Source organism: Microtus pennsylvanicus, chromosome 14, assembly GCF_037038515.1.
Source record: "Microtus pennsylvanicus isolate mMicPen1 chromosome 14, mMicPen1.hap1, whole genome shotgun sequence".
NCBI lineage: Eukaryota > Metazoa > Chordata > Mammalia > Rodentia > Cricetidae > Microtus > Microtus pennsylvanicus.
In genome coordinates, this window is record NC_134592.1 from 56610615 (window position 1) to 56624679 (window position 14065).

Consider the following 14065-nt stretch of genomic DNA (forward strand, 5'->3'; position numbering starts at 1 on the left):
GTGCCAGGCCAACACGGGACTACTTAGCAGACTGGCTGTGCCATCATCCAGCCTGCCTTCTATGGTCATAAATGTCTAATCTCTGAACCACAGTTTCCTCGTCGGTAAGACAGGGATGTAGTTGTTAGAAGCATGGTTAAATAGGACAATTAGGAAAAATAACAGCATTGTACCTGGTCTACGGAAGATTAAGAAAATAATGCCATCTAAGAAAACCTAGCTAGCCAGACATGGTAGACACTCGGGAAACAGAGGCAGGAGGATCTCTGTGGGTTTGAGGCCAGCCTCGTCTACACAGTGAGTTCTAGGCCAGCCACAGCTAGGCAGTGAGACCCTATGTCAAAAACAAAACAAAACAAAAACAAAGGAAAAAACCCAACAGAACAACACAAAAGCCCTAACTAGGGTTCCTTCCTAAATGACTCTCCCAAATACCGCGTTGTGTGTTTCCTGCTCAAATCTAAACTCTAGGAAGAGACAAAGCGCTGTGGGTGGCGCTCTGGCAGGACTGTGCCTATTAAACCCGTCAGTGCCAGAGAGTGAACTTCGTGACACTCCCGCCCCTTTGCCATGGTGCTACCACTTAATTGTGGTTTATTGATTCATGGTGGGAGATGGTTAGGTAAGGAGAATTAAAAGGCAACCAAGTAGCTAGAACGACAGACTAGCTAAGACCTTTCTAGCTACCTGCATCTAAGCCCAACTTCCTTCTGACTTGGAGCACAGTTAGATCCATGCCGAGAGGAGACACACAGCTTCTCTAAAGGTTTTATGAATGGGAGTGAGACATGGAGGCGAGCCAAAGACAGCAGCTGGCCTGTTCTCTTGGCCCATGCCGTATAAACCTTCTGTGGCATAGGTTTGGAGACTGTCCGGCTCTGAGCTATAAGGCTAGTAACCCACCTACACCAGTGAGCACCGGCCCAAGCACTGAACATTGCAGCAGAGAAAAGGCCCTCTGTACTCCCAGCCCAAACACAGTGGGGCACAAGGAGTACTGGTGTGTGAGCAAGGCCTCTGCCACACAAGGGCCACAGGTATCAGAGTGCCCCGAGAGCCAGTTCTAGGCCCACTGGGCATGCCCAGTATAGCTGGTCTGTGGCCTTACTGACGTGCATGGTGGGTTATGGGAGGTGCAGTGTAGACTGGGTGCCACTGAAGCTTCGCTGCTGGACAGCAGAAAGAGTTGGGTTTTTCTTTTCTTTTTAATCTAACAATCTTTAAAACCACCAGCATAGGGTTGGGGAATGTGTCCTGAATTACTGTTTGGATTTTGTTCTGGAGGCCTACCGGAGTAGTTTGAGAATTACTTTGTGTTTTAAAGTGCCCGTATCTCTCACTTCCACTTTGCCTTTTGCTAACATATCCCTCCATGTGTCCTGCCCCTCTGCTCTTTTCCTCCAGTCTGGGGACCGCAGCGCTGTGGAGGTAGCGAAGAACCACAGCAGACAGGGGATGGAGGGCCATGCAGACTGGACACGCATGCGCACCAGGGACTATGTAAAGCCCTGCTTTGGTGCCAAAGGAAAGCCCACTCTTTCTTCTGGGGCCCCCCTTTTAATACTGCTTTCCTCTGGCTGACTGGTTAGTTTAAAAATTAGTTAAAATTTCATCAGCTTCTCTTAAATGGTTTTTTCACCTGTTGTCACATCATGAAAAGAGAGGCTATCTCTTGACGAGGTTGGCCTCCGCCACGAAACAGGAACGAAATGGCTCTTCATCCCCCTTACTCTGGAAACTTGATTTTCCTCACAAGCTGAAGCCAGTGGGATGGTTGTCTTTCCAAACAAAGATATTTATGTTGTTCAGCGATTTTTATTAAGAGAAAAATATAAGAATCCTGGGGCCCTGGGCTCTGAGGTTCTGCGTTTGGTGTGTCAGGCTTTCTAATCCTGGCCAAAGCCACAACATCTCAGAACCACCACCAAGCTGGAGCAGCCAGCCGGGAGGAGATAATGACACCCAAGCAGTAGGGGGCAGTGTGACACAGTTGAACAGAGGACCTTGGGCAAACCTCAGCAAGGAGGCTGCTTGAGACAAAGGCAAAACTGCTAAGGGCTGTAAATCTTGCCTGCCGAATTCCTATGCAAGAGACAGTCGGGGCTGTATCGTAATTAAACATGCTGCTGGAACGTAATTCCCTCCCTGATAACTTCCTCTTAGTGGCCTCATCTCCCATAGAGCGAGTTTCCTGGACCAGTGTGGATTGCAAGCATTTCTGGGGTGTTCAGCTCCAGCTTCCCAAGTGCAACAAAAGAAAAGTCCACACCGTCCTTGCCACCAAGCGTTCCCTAACCGTCTTTATGGAAAGGGGACCGTGTGGCTGCTTAAGGATGGGATTTGATGGTTGACTCCAGTATCCCCAACCCTTGGAAGGCAGTAGATGGAGAGGAGGGAGGACACCGTGGGAAACTGTTAGTAAATAACTCCGTTAGACGGCCAAAGCCAAGTGCTGGCGTGGTAGTGCTCCCTGTCAAGCCCTGGGAGAGGGAGTCCTTCTCTGCTTTGTGTGAGTTTCGGGTGGCGGCCCATGGCTTGCAGCAGCGCTGTTTTATTCTGCTCCTCTATCTTCCTGTGTCTTTCTTACCGTGTCCTCTGTTTCCAAGAGGCTGTCTTGTAAGGACACCGGCTCTATTCCATTTGTATGACGTAATTGTAATCAGCTACATTTCCAGGGACTCTTTCCAAATACGGTCACAATATGGGCCACTGGGGGTTAGACTTTCAATATGTCTTCTTTCTGGAGGGTGCACAATTCAACTCATAAGAGGTCGCGGATATTTTTTGAGTCCTTTATACTTAGGTTTGTACATAGTCTCATCAGGAAGAAATGTGTTTATTACATTACAGTACCTGTGTCTTCAATCATATGACTATTGCTGATATTCAAATAATTCTAAGGATGTTTTTATTAATGTATGTTAATGATACAAAATGATGGATTTCACTACGTGACTTTCATATGTGTATATAATATGCTTTGGTTGTGCTTACCCCCACCCCATCACTTCTTCTTCCCCCTATCTACTGGATCCTTTCCCTCCCAAACTGGTGGAAATCATTTTAGCAGTGGCAATTCACCCCTACCCCCCTTTAGACTAATTGCCGAACAGCAACTAGACTGACCCTCTTTAGTTGGGATCTAATCTCACTTTTGTAAAAAAGTCTGACGCTTTACCAACTGAGCTAGGCAGGCTCTCTGGCACAGCGCTGCTTAAATACAAATTGAACTCAGTATGGACCTGTTCAAAACCCTAAACCAAGACTAAAGGATTTGGCCTGAAGTATTTTGGGCCCTTTCACTCCCTGTAAGGTCCTTTCTCCTGATTGCTTAGGACACTTCTCTTTGCCAGGCTTGGCTCCTTCCCCGCGGCCTTTGTCCTTGCTGCCCTGATATCCAGGTTGTTTTCCCTCACCCCTGTGTGGCTTCCTCCTTATTTCCTTTGGACTCCACTCAATGAGAACTACATGCTCTCTCTCTTTTTATAGCCTTCCCTCCCTTTCTCTTATCTTTCTGTGAGAGTTTGTCACACGTGTTTGTTCAGCATCTGTTTCCTCTACCATTATATGTTAGCTATTAGGGACTTTTGTTCTGTCTGTTGTTGAACTCTTAGTGTCTAGAACAGAGCTTGGAACATAGTAGGTACCTCATAATTATTTACTGAAATTAATTGACAAATACAGATAATTTAAACTTTAACCCATTTCCTAAGTTATATTGAGTAGTAATAAATCTACCTGGTACTGGAAGAAGAGTCTGAAATCAAAGACATAAGGATATTAAATATTTGATTAATAATAGATTATCTTAAATAATGTATGTTTAATAACATATTTTGTAGAATAGCTTTTATTACAAAGTTGGCAATAGCTACTGTTTTTCACTCACTTATTTTGTGAGCATATTCTAAGCCCTTCATTTACATTTAAAAAAATTTTTTTTCCTCAAGACAGGCTTTCTCTATGTAGCCTTGGCCATCCTGGCATTTTCTCTGTGGGACAAGGCCGGCCTTGAACTCAGAGATCTGACTCCAAGTGCTGGGATTAAAGGCTTGTGCCACCACCACCGGCTTACTTGCACTTAAAAAAAAATGTTCAAGATATATCTTTTTAAAAAAATTTTCTTTATTATACAAGTGAGGACATCAAAGCAAAAAACAAAAAACAAAACAAAACAAAAACAAAAAAATAAACCTCAATAATTTGCCAGATAGATACAAATGGGTACAGAATTCAAATCCAGATCAGGCTGGCTTCATAGACCTCTTTATAAACTGTGCTAATGCTAACTCTGCCTGTCTGCCTCTTTCTCGTTTATTAACTTACCCCGTTATGAGAGCTTACTTTTTACAGAGGATTATTTCAGGCTTCAAGGAAGTTTTTCAAAGAATGATTAGCTTTATGGAAGACACATACATACATACATGATAACTGTTTTTTCTTTTTTCATAGAAAAGTGGACAGTATCAAGAGTTTGCAGTCACCTTCCCCCAGTCCTATAACGATTTTCCTTCTGATTAACATCTTGCATTGGTGGCTCATTTGTTATAGTTGAAGGACCAATATCGATGCATCATTATTAATTAAGGTCCACAGTTTCCCTCAGGCTTGGCTCCTTTGTGGAACATGATACGAGTTTTATCAGACGTCCAGTATCAGACATCCAGCATTACAGTGCTATGCAGAATGTCTCTCCTAAAAGGGTCTTCCATATGGCTGGAAGACTCGTTTCTTATTATTTAGTAACAGCCCATTGAATGTAGGAACCACAGTTTGTGTATTCAGTCCCTTTCTAAAGCACCCGATGGGAGCTGGAGAGATGGCTCAGTGGTTAAGACAACATGCAGAGGACCTAAATTCAGTTCTCAGCAACCACATCAGGCAGCTCACAACTGCCTGTTCTCCAGCTCCAGGGGATCTGACACCCTTCTGACCTCTTCCTACACACACACACACACACACACACACACACACACACACACACACATTAAAATTTAAAAAAAAAAGAAAAGGAAAAAAAGGGCATCTTGATTTCTCCCAAGTCTTGGTAATGACAAGCTGGTGTAAGCTGTAGGCAGACTTCTGTAGACATTAGTTTTAAATCATTTTGCTAGGACTCTGTGTCTATCTGCTCCATGAGAGACTGCTAACCGTCCTTCAAAAGTAGCAGTTTGTGTTTCTACCAGCAATACGTGAGAGTTCCCGGCCCTACATCCTTGCTGAGTTTTGGTGGTATCAATATTTTGAGTTTTAGCCATTTGAATAGGTTTGTAGCAGCATCTCCTTGTTGCCTTAATTTGTACCACGCTAACGATGCATAATCTTGACCATCTGTTTCTGTGCCATTTGTATGTCTTCTTTGGTGATCTTCGGCTCTTTTGTGTAGTTTTTATTTGTGTTATTGAATTTCTTGTTAAATATTGAATCTTTTGAATTTTTGAATACAATTCTTTCATCAGTACGTGTTTTACAAATAATTTCCCCCAGCCTATACTTATCTTTTTAGTTTCTTAAAGGAAATTCCATTTTAAAAATTCAACTGAAATATTCTGACAAATAAATTTTGTTTTGGTTTGTTAACTTATTTCAAAGGACTTACGGAGAGGTAACAATTAAGTCACATACAAACTTGGCAAATCATCATTTTTGAAAAAGTAAATTAAATACAATTGGAAGGTCTGTCCTAAAACTTATAGGCGAGTACAATATAATATAGTGAATGAAAGGAGTTGTATTTAATTCTTTCTTTTCCTTCTAGTGAAAACAGCTTCCCCCCAACATAATATGATTACAGCCCCCCCTCCTCTTAGTTCCTCCCCATCTCCCCTCCCATCTGGATACACCCCCATTCTGTCTCATTAGAAAACAAACAGGAATCTAAGGTGTCTTAGTCACTGTTCTATCGCTGTAAAGAGACACCATGACCAAGGCGGCTCTTCAAAAGGAAAGCATTTAACAGTGAGTGGGCTTGCTTACAGTTTCAGGGGCTTAGTCTGTTATCAGGGTAGAGTACATGATGGCATGCATGGCCTCGAGCAGAAGCTGGGAGCTACACCCTGATCTGTAGACAGCAAGAAGAGAGAGAACTGGGCCAGGCATGGGCTCGTGAAACCCCAAAGCCCCAGTGACACGCTTCTTCCATCATGGCTACACCTCCATATCCTTCTCAAATAGTGCCATTTCCGGTTGACTAAGTGTTCAGTTACATCAGCCTATGGGAGCCATTCTTCTTCAAATCAAATCAAATAAGGGGCAATAAAAAATAAAAGATAAAACAAAAACTAACATAGTAGATTGGAACAAAAACAAATAAACAGAAGAAAAAGAGTCCAAGAAAAGGCACAAGAAAAAATTATAGACACAGAGACCCACGTGTTCACATACTCAGAAATCCCATCAAAACACTAACCTGGAAGTCATAATACATACTCAAAGGACCTGCAGGGTGAAAAAAGAGAAAATATGTAGAAATAAAATAAAATAAAAATAAGATAAAATTAAACAAACAAATGGAAAAGCTATGACATGACATTATGAGACAATGAATCTCCAAAGACGTCATTGAGTTCATTTTCTGTTGGCCAGTTTTTACTAGGTGTATAGCCTACCCTTAAAAAGTAGTTTGCTTCCCTTGCAAGTTTCCCTAGAAGAAAACTAAATTTTCATTTGCAAGTGGTTATCATTTGGAAATAACTTCTGGAGGGAGGTAGAGATGGGGGCAAGTGTCTACATCTGCTTCATCTCTGGGGTCCCATGTGATGTATACCTGTGTGTGTGTGTGTGTGTGTGTGTGTGTGGGCTGAACATGCTGCCTCCGTGAGCTCATAAGTGCATTGGTCCTGTTGATTTAGAGAACCTTGTTTTCTTGGTGTCCTTCATCCCCCTCTGGCTCTTACTGTGGGGGGTGGGGGTGGGATAGGGGCAGTCCCTGAACCCTGAGGGGAGGGATTTATGGAGATAATCCTGTTTGGGGCTGAGTTTTCCAAGGTCTTTCACTCTCCGAAGAATGTCTGGCCTTGTGTCTCTGCTGCAGGAGGAAGGTTCTCTCTTGATGGCTTAGCAAGGCTCTGATCTGCTTCCCTGGTCAGAGTATGTATTTAATTCTTGATCACAAAAGAAAGAAGAAACTGTCTTGACCTTTTGTGTGAAAAATGAAATTAAATTTTGAAGATATGAAATTATTTTTTGAAGAAAATATCTGCAATAATTATGAGAGACAGAGGTTAACAACCTCCCTGTATATAAAAGTCCTTAATATTCAGTAACTCAAAATTAAGACCACACTCAGGGCAAAGACATTAACAAAAGATTTGTAAGTGGCTAGCGTACCTTTAAACACACTCAACTTCAGTGATAGAAGCAGCCAAATTTAGCGTATACAATACCAACCAAATTTAATGTATACAATAGCATTTCCACATATCACATTGGCTCGTCTTTACCGGTCGTCATGTCCTTCCAAACACTGCTCATTAACAAAGTGGTACAGCCTTCTGGGAAAACAGCTCGGAATGATGCATCGACAGTTTTGGAAAAACAAAACCCAAAACCTTTGACCTATAATTCTTCTTCTGGGGATCTGTCTTTGAGAAATAATTACAAGTGCAAAGATTTATTCACAACGATGCTCTGTGTGTCATTATTCATAACTGAAGAACAGAAATAACAGTGGATTTTAGCTCAGATATGAAACAGAATATTTTGCAGCTTTAGAAAATGATGCACTATATAAAGAAACACGAAGAAACTTTTTGGGGAGGCAAAGTTATTGATGGAATATGTCTCAGTTTGGGCAGTGGCTATTCTGTACAGTTTAAAGACTTTTCCTGAGATCTGTTTTTATACGTATGAGTGTTTTGCCTGCATGCATGACTGTGCTCCATGTGAATGCAGAGCCTGTGGAGGCCAGAAGAGTCAGACTCCATGGAACCGGCTACAGATGCTAGTGAGCCACCACGTGGGTACTGGGAACCAAACTAAGGTCCTCTGAGCCATCTCGCCAGTCCACAGTTCTATAGGTTGTCAGAGCTCTTTGTACTAATGTCTAAAAATAGTGACTATCTCCCAAAAGTTAGTTATGACCCCTCCAGCCAATGATGCTTGCTGAATATCTTAATGCTTCTGTACAAAGTTAAATGGGTCAGAATGAAAAACTAGTAAACATTAATGATTATTGTCCTGGGAGTGAGGTCAGGAGTGGCTGTCTTTATCTGTGTTTTCTGTTTTCTTTCTAATGAATATATCGTACTTGAATAATAAGGAACATTAAATATTTGTACAAAATTTTGGAATTTTGAAAATATTGTATGTCTTTCAGGGTGTGAAATGTACAGAACAAGTCGCAGATGAGACGAGTGAAATCATGAGAACGCTATTGACGTTGGGTATCTTCTTGCTTCTTTAGGACTTTTCAGACTCAGAAACTCTAAAATTAAAACAAACAAAACAACAACAACAACCCCCCCCCCAACAAAGAAAAATAAAAAACCCTACAGTAAACATTAGCTATACTTATAGTCATTTAAGAACTCACAAAAGTTTGAGATGATTTTGATAGTTTATATGTAAAAAATTCTCTTTATTCTCTGACTAGCCAGTTGTTTTGATCTGTAAGACCTTGTAGGACCCAGGAGAGCTGCACGAGGGGACACTGGAGGAGGAAGCCTCATGTGGCATGTTAGGTGGGCTGTCCCAGGAACTCCTTCCCACCTGGGTTAGTCATCCTGTCTGTGTCCTCAGCAGGAGGTGGGGAACCACTTCCAAAGGTTTCAGCTGAGTTTGGTTGAACTTTCTTTCATCCTGTGCTTTGTGTAGCTGCATTTTCTATCTTGTAAGCCAAGAAGCACAGATTGCCGGGACAGGAGACCATGGGATAGGCTTAAGATGGAGACCTCCTGTCTTTTCTTCCCTTCTGGTCATGGCAGGGTTTTTGATGAGACACAGTAAGAGAGAACACAGACTTTCTTGTACAGCTGTGCTGCAGGGGTGTAAAGTTGGGAGCTGAGGAGATTCTGCTTCCCATACCAGCTAGAAGAACCTTGGTCACAAGAGGCCCCTGTGTCTGGGAAACCCTTGACTAAAAGGAAAGCAGCTCTTAGTAATGACCTTAGACAGCTTCTTTGAATCGGAAGCTAGAGCTGAACACCTGGTCTGTATAAAATTGTATTCAAACTCTTGAGAAGAGTGGGGAGTCGGCACACTGTGAGGGTGTGCCTTCATCCTCGTTTCCACAGCTTTTAGAAAACGGAGCCTCACTTCAGATTTTGAGTCTTAGGCAGGAGAGACGGCTCAGTGGTTAAGAGCATGTACTCCTCTTCCAGACGATCTGTGTTCCATTCCCAACTCCAGTGTCAGGCAGCTCACAGCTGTAACTGCAGCTCCATGGGGATTAGAAACCTTTGGCTTCTGCAGGCCCCTGTCTGCATTCATGTGGACATCCTACACACCAGTACAAACACACACACTTAAAGGAAAGTAGTAAAAATAAATCCTAAACAATTTTATTTGATCTTTATACAAACCACGGTATTTGTATCACTAGAATGATTTCAATTGGTATACGGATGAAGATTTTTTATTTAATGGAATGTGTTTGCATTAACAATCAGGAAGGTATAGCTAGCATACTGAACTCATGGGTGTTGATGCTTGTTGTAATGTGGTCTCTCATGTCTTTATGTTTTATAAAGGGAGTCAGTTTGAAGAGCACTATTAATAGGGACTCTATTAGGTGAGTAAGGCAAGGGTTGGAAGTGAGTATGGGGCCTGTGGTGCTATCAGATGTAGCCAATCTTATCAAGAGGAAGGTCTGCTCACTCGGTGGATATCCTTTGTAGATATTCTATTCTGATGAACTAAAAGAATCTAAAGCACTTTTAGGACCTGGTGCTCTTTGTCCAGATAGAGTCTGGACCTCTGCTCACAGCCTTATCTTCACCCAGTTGGAACTGGGATCTTGGGGATAGCCCGTGAGGACCCGGTGGGAGGAGAAGAGGGCTGGGGAGCTGAGAGACTTACTTGGTCGGCTTGTGCTACTCAAGATGGATTCCGAGTGACACAGAGAGGTTGATGCCCGTTGAACCATCTGTTCTTCTTGTTATGGGAATCGCCATCTATTAATGACAGGCACTCAAGAATCCTCCAGTGTGTCAGGAGAACACTCAGCTCTGTCAACAGCTCACGAGGAAGTGAGCCCAAAGAAGCGAGCAGCAGGAGGAGCTGTGACAACGTCTTACCTCAAGCCCTCAGTCTTCAGGCACACCATCTTACTCCCACGTCTGACGGTCCAGGATCTACATGCAGCCATCATCCTGCACATTCAGGGTTGTTCTCTGAGTACATGAAACGATGATGTGTATGTAAACGTGCTGTGAGAAAAAGATGCTAATGAAATCCTAGGTAAAAAGGTGGCTGATACACACACACATACACACACACATACACACATACATACATGCACACACACACATAATTTTTGAGTCAGGATCTCTCTCTACATAGCCTGGGCTGTCCTGGAACTCACTATGTAGACCAGGCTATCCTTGAACTCCCAGAGCTCTTCTGCCTCTGCCTCCTGAGTGCTGAGATTAAGAGCATATGCCAGCACACTTGGCAGTTGAATTTTTTTAATTAGTGAAAAATACATAATCTATGTCCACATAAACATTCTGAAAGGAAATACACAGGCACATTTTATTGTCACTTGGTAAAGGGATTATGATGACTTTGTCATTCTCTCACTAAGTTTTGAAAGTAATGAAAGCGTATTGCTTGTGTGATCTGGGTAAGGTTACAAAATCCTCTCTGTTCACACACAGATTCCCTACCAGGAAACTTTCTGTTTGATCCTGGCTGGTCTGGTTATCCAACCTGTGCCTGGGATTCTAGTCTAGACTCAGAATGGCTAACTGTTTTCCTGGTGGGAATAACTTAAAATTACAACCTTTCAGTTCTATCAGTCATTAAATAGACACCTATGTATAAGTACTTTGATTTCAGTATTCTTTGATGGCAACTACACATATGAAGTCTCATGAAGATCTGATGTTCAGTTTAATTAAACACGTCTTTTGTGCAAGCTCCCTTCCCACTGCTGATATAGCCACTGATTCCACAATGCCTCAAAACTGTTTAGCGTGAATGACCACTGCCAGACAGCTCTATACTCCTAGGCGTTAGCCAACTCAACCTACTTGGGAAAGCGAATTCTTAAATTTTAATTTATATTTCCAATTATTATTATTAATTGCTTGTTTTTTGAGACAGGGTTTCTCTGTGTAGCCCTGGCTATCCTGGAACTTGCTCTGTAGACCAGGCTGGCTTTGAACTCAGATTCACCTATCTCTGCCTCCTGAATGCTGGGATTAATGGCATGTGCCACCAACCACTCAGATTCCAATATTCAATTTGATGTGAAATTATGGCTAAACTCTGTGATTCCTAGGGAGAATAAAGGTTCTGGATACAGGTCTATTCAACAGATACATATCAAGGGTTGACAAGGTATGTGTGCAAAGTTAACCAGGGGCTGCTTGGCCTGATGGTTTCCGTGGCAGCACAGCTGTGGAAGCCTGGGCAAGTTGCTTAATCTCTCCCTAGGCCTTAGTTTTCTTATCTGGAAAACTCAAGCAATTTATCATTATGGATAGGCATCTATGTTAGATCCCAAAATACATTAAAAGGATTTCCAGTGCAGAAGGAGAAATTGCTAAAGTCTTAACTCTTTATGATATGAGGCAGCCTGCATATACTGTATTATGGACCAGCTTGAGGAAAGGGGTTATTATGGGCTGCGATTGGACAGTGTTGGTGAGCTGAGATCACTGCCTGAGTCGTAACAGCGAGACCAACAACCTCTCACAAAGTTCCCTAATCTGTAGGTTGGGAGCATATCCTAGAGAGTCTGTGAGGAGTAGATGAGATACTATATTTATATATAAACATTCAACACAGGGACGGGCTCCCTGTAAGCACACATTGAACGTTAGCTTTTATTATTAACATTTCTTCCATCTGGGATAATTCTGCTGGAAGGAAAATTTAAACTGTGTTTTGAAAGATAGACTAAATATTTTTTAAAAATTAAAATAACTTTGAAAGTAACATAAGCAATACATATTCACTGCAGACAAGTCGGGAGAGAAGAAAGAGAAAGCCAAATAAGGAAACCCACATGTGTCTGCAGCATAGGGAGGGGCTGGTCTTTGTCAGGCAGAGCTGCCAGGGGGAGAATTTTCAGCAGAGGACCAGGATAGGGAGGTGGAGTGTGGGTTTGGGTGGACAGAAGCCAAGGTTCCTTCGGGGGCAGGTTGGGAAGTCAGGTCAGGCCAAGTGGTAGAAAGCGTGTGTTCTGGCCTTTGTCCAGTAGCATTGGGAAAGTGTGGATAATACCTAGGGGCGCACAACTAAAGTTACTGGTTCTGGGACAAGATGTGCTTTTAAAGGACCCTGCTGTCCACAAAGAAGACTGCTGATATTACAAATCAGGCCAAATTTATCTGAAGATCTCTTGCTTATGTTACCCTTCTCCTTCCATTATTTGGATCATACAGTGAAGATAAAATCTTGCAGACTTAGCAACTCTGGTTTCCTTGTAGGCATGGCTGATACCCCCATTCCTTGTTGATGTCTTAAGATACCGTGTAACCCAGGCTGGACCCCCCTACTTCCACTTCCCTGGTAGTAGGAGTTGGATAGGCATCTATGCTAGACCCCAAAATACATTCAAGGGATTCCCAGTGCAGAAGGAGAAATAGATAAATACTTACCTCTTTATGATATGAGGCAGCCTGCTGAAAAATTTAAAGCCACGATTGTAGGCAAATCTTTACTTGGCAATGGGCTTGATATATCTCTGTAAAGATAGGAGAAACTCTTTGAATCAATCCAAAAGGACATGCATAATCCCAGACCCCAAATAAAAGCTTTCTTCTACAAGGAGATACTTAGAGAATTGCTCTTGGGGTAATGTTTGCTGTGTTTGCTGTGAACAGACTGGCAAGTATTTTGGGATAAGAGGAAAACGCCAGGGAGGAAAAAGTCATCAGTCTAACTTGTAAGAAACATGGATGCTGCAAAAAAGTGTGAGGATTTTCATTTGCAGCAAGGGATGGAACAGCATAGAACTACACATAGAAGTGAGAGAATGAAACGTATTCAGGATGGAGCAAGTGATGAACAGGATGGAAACCTCCTGTTCAGCGTGGAAAGCGAGAAAGAAAGGGGGATTTCTAGAGTTGGCCAATCCAGAGGAAGGACCTTGAGACAATGTTGCGCTGTTCTCAGATGAGTGATGGGACTCTCGCTTTTCATCTTCTCCCACAAGGCTTGCCAAGCCTGGATTTATCATTTTTGTCTTTTGGTGTGTGAATGTTCTTTATGGGTGACTCAGATAAATACCTTCCCTGTGCAGGTTTGCGTGAATGGAAACAGACTTCTGGGACAGACCGGCAAACAAAAATCAAGGTTATAGCTGACCCTGGAAACAGCCACTGCTAGGCTGTGGGTTTTGAGACTTTTCAGTTCCTACAGGTTTTGGTGGGATTTTGGAATTAAAGGAAAAGAAAATGGGAGGGGCAGTATTACAGGACAATGGATCCTTTTTTTGTTTCTTTGTGGTTACCGAACAGGAAGGCTGACAAATCCCTCACAAAGGACTAAAAACCCATTCCGTTAATTCACCAGCAGTTAATTGCGATGAGTAACTTCCCAAAGTCATAAGAAAACCCCATATCACAGTAAGGACAGAGCGACCTTTCAGAGGGGGTACATTCAAATTTCCTACCGGCCAAGATTAAGGCAGAGCAGGACCAGGACCATCCTTCCCCTCCTGATGCTCCCCGCTAAGCAGCATCTGGGCTTTCTTAAGGATCCTTCAGAAGTCTCCACGCTGCGGTGGGTGTTCCCTCACCACAGCCCAGGTAGAAAGTACCTCTCTTGCCAATGCTTTCACGCGTGGCTCCTTATCATGTTGTTTCATGGCTGTTTGTCCTGCGTGAGGCTCAGCAGTCCTCCTTAGTGACAAACCTTGTGGCCCAGTTTCACTAGGATGCACCCACCATCCTCT

The 14065-nt window shown here is 42.8% G+C and overlaps 1 long non-coding RNA gene across 1 annotated transcript; it reads left to right on the forward strand.

Annotated features, from left to right (window-relative positions):
• Positions 1-2196: 2196 nt before the first annotated feature.
• Positions 2197-8410, forward strand: LOC142834760 (uncharacterized). Its single transcript, XR_012907672.1, has 3 exons — positions 2197-2509; positions 7034-7089; positions 8318-8410. It is a non-coding gene; the product is annotated as an uncharacterized LOC142834760 (long non-coding RNA).
• Positions 8411-14065: the final 5655 nt, after the last annotated feature.